This window comes from Neolamprologus brichardi, unplaced genomic scaffold (assembly GCF_056152115.1).
Source record: "Neolamprologus brichardi isolate AB-2024 unplaced genomic scaffold, ASM5615211v1 NODE_ptg000163l+_length_46295_cov_1, whole genome shotgun sequence".
In the NCBI taxonomy this organism is placed as follows: Eukaryota; Metazoa; Chordata; class Actinopteri; order Cichliformes; family Cichlidae; genus Neolamprologus; species Neolamprologus brichardi.
The window spans coordinates 18783-21550 of record NW_028270125.1 but is presented as its reverse complement, the minus strand read 5'-3'; the positions used below and the strand labels follow the sequence as shown (position 1 = coordinate 21550).

Genomic DNA, 2768 nt, shown 5'->3' with positions numbered 1-2768 from the left:
AGAAAACAACTGGGAAATTCACTTCAGTTGAAAATCATTGAGAAGGCCCATTAAGCTGCAGAAATAACAAGGCCTGGTGTGGCAAGACCTAAACATATATTAAGTAGGCGTTTTGCACCATGTGGCTTTTAACCACTAGTCAGAACCACATCAGGAGATGGTTCTGAAACAGGAGAAACGAGCTCCTCAGGTTCAGGAGCAAGATTCTCCAGCTGCAGAGGTTCACCAGTGATCTTGTGAACAGCAGCTAATACTTTTTCTTCCTCCTCCCTTCTCAGCTCATCCTTAAGATTTTCAGTGATCTCTCTTTTCATTTTTAGATGTTCATAAAGTTCATCTATGAGATCTTGTTTATGAACAAGTTTGAAATTCTGCTTTTTGACTTCTTCTTCCAGCCAAAATATTTGTAGTGTCAGACTTCCTGTTGTCTTTGCTTGATACTCAAGATTTTGTAAACAATTCTTGAGATTTGTGTTCTCTGTTTTTAACTTGTTTATCACAGCAGATTCCACCTGTGAAGTCCCTGTTAAGCTTTGAAAAGCCCCAGTAAGCTGCAGGTATTTTAAGGCCTACTGCGGCAACACCTAAACCTATTTTAAGAGGGACGGCCGTGGGCATTCGTATTGTGCCGCTAGAGGTGAAATTCTTGGACCGGCGCAAGACGGATGAAAGCGAAAGCATTTGCCAAGTCCTTTGTCCTTAAATACCCCCTCTTCACCTTCGCAAACACAGTTTTACTTGGAACATTTTCAGAAACAGCGAGTTGTGTTTTGCAAACCAGAAACCTTTCAGAAAGGGACTATTTTTAAACTTAAACAATTAAGCAAACATTTTTTCTTCTCGACACTTTGCATTAAACGTTTAAAGAAATATGTCACACGAAACATTTAATAATTGACAGTCTGACAGAGAGATTCGAGAGGAATCACAAAGACTGTATGGGATGATGGAGAGAGAAATATCGGCGCCTAGGGAGCTTCAAATGAAAATACAAGAACTCCAGTTGGAGTTAAGCACCCTAAAGCGCAAAAAGAATTATTACAAAAAAAATTACTATCGCTTTAAAAATGAGCGTGAACAGAATAGTACAGATGCGCATGAAAGGAATTTCCATTTTAGGGAAAGCATGGTTGAGCTTGAAAAAGTGACTCAACAGTCAGATGACATCGAAGCTCTAATTGTTGCAGAGAATAAAAATTTGCAAGCAGAGCTTAGAACCTTTCGGATGATGCGCCATGAATTTCAGGAAAAGGAAGCATCTCTGCTTGAGCAGAACAGCAGCATTGCTGCTGAGTTGTCTCAAATTGAAAGTGAGCGAAATGAACAAAAGAAAGAGAACGCAGATCTCAAGGAAGAGAGAGAGAGACTTGAGCACCAAGTGGGAGAAGCTCACCATAAAATAACAAAAAAAGAAGAGATAATAGAAAAACAGAACAGAGAAATAGATCACAAGACAGAACAGATAGTTGAGCTGAAAAAAGAAATATGTATTCTTCAGTGTAGGGTGAGACAGGCACTGGATGAAAAACAGTCACAGGTGGAATCTCTGGAGGCTAAAATGCAGGAACAGGTTAACACCATTCAGACGATGCACTATGACTTTCTGGAAAAAGAAGAATATCTCCTCGAGCGTAACAGCAGCATTGCTGCTGAGTTGTCTCAGATTGAAAGTGAGAGAAACGAAAAAAAGAAAGAGAATGCAAAACTCGAGAAAACTTTAGAGACTGTTGAACAGAGACTTGAGCACCAAGTGGGAGAAGCTCACCATAAAAGAATTTAAAAAAGAAGAGATTATAGAAAAACAATATAGGGAAATTGTTCGCAAGACAGAACTCACAGTTGAGCTGAAAAGAAAAATTTGTACTCTTCAGCATCAGGTGAGACATGCACTGGATGAAAATCAGTCACAGGTGGAATCTCTGGAGGCTAAAATGCAGGAGCAGGTAAGCACAATTCAGAGGATGCACCATGACTTTCAAGAAAAAGAAGAATATCTCCTTAAAGAGAACAGCAGCATTGCTGTTGAGATAAACAAATTAAGAAAACAGAGAACACAAATCTCAAGAAACGTTTACAAAATCTTGAGTATCAAGCAAAGACGACAGGAAGTCTGACACTACAAATATTTTGGCTGGAAGAAAAAGTCAAAAAGCAGAATTTCAAAATTGTTCATAAACAAGATCTCATAGATGAACTTTATGAACATCTAAAAATGAAAAGAGAGATCACTGAAAATCTTAAGGATGAGCTGAGAAGGGAGGAGGAAGAATAAGTATTAGCTGCTGTTCACAAGATCACTGGTGAACCTCTGCAGCTGGAGAATCTTGCTCCTGAACCTGAGGAGCTTGTTTCTCCTATTTCAGAACCATCTCCTGATGTGGTCCCGACACAGGAGAATCTTGCTCCTGAACCTGAGGAGCTTGATTCTCCTGTCTCAGAACAGCCTCCTGAAGGGGTTCCGACTAGTGGTTTATGGCGTCATGGTGTCAAACGCCTACTTAATCATGGCCCCAGTTCAGAGAGAAAACCCACAAAATGGAACCGGAGTCCTATTCCATTATTCCTAGACAACTGAGCAGCAATGCTGCTGTTCTGCTCAAGGAGAGATCCTGCCTTTTCCTGAAAGTCACGGTGCATCCTCTGAATGGTTTTAACCTCTGCGCGCAAATTCTCGTTCTCTGCCACGATCAGATCTTTGATGTCATCTGACTTTTGAGTCATTCTTTTAAACTCTTCCATCTTTTCGTCAAATTTTCTCATCCATCTTC

General features: G+C 40.2%; 1 pseudogene; it reads left to right on the top strand.

Moving 5' to 3' along the window:
- The first annotated feature begins 515 nt into the window (after positions 1–515).
- Positions 516–2272, top strand: LOC148094803 (uncharacterized; annotated as a pseudogene).
- Positions 2273–2768: the final 496 nt, after the last annotated feature.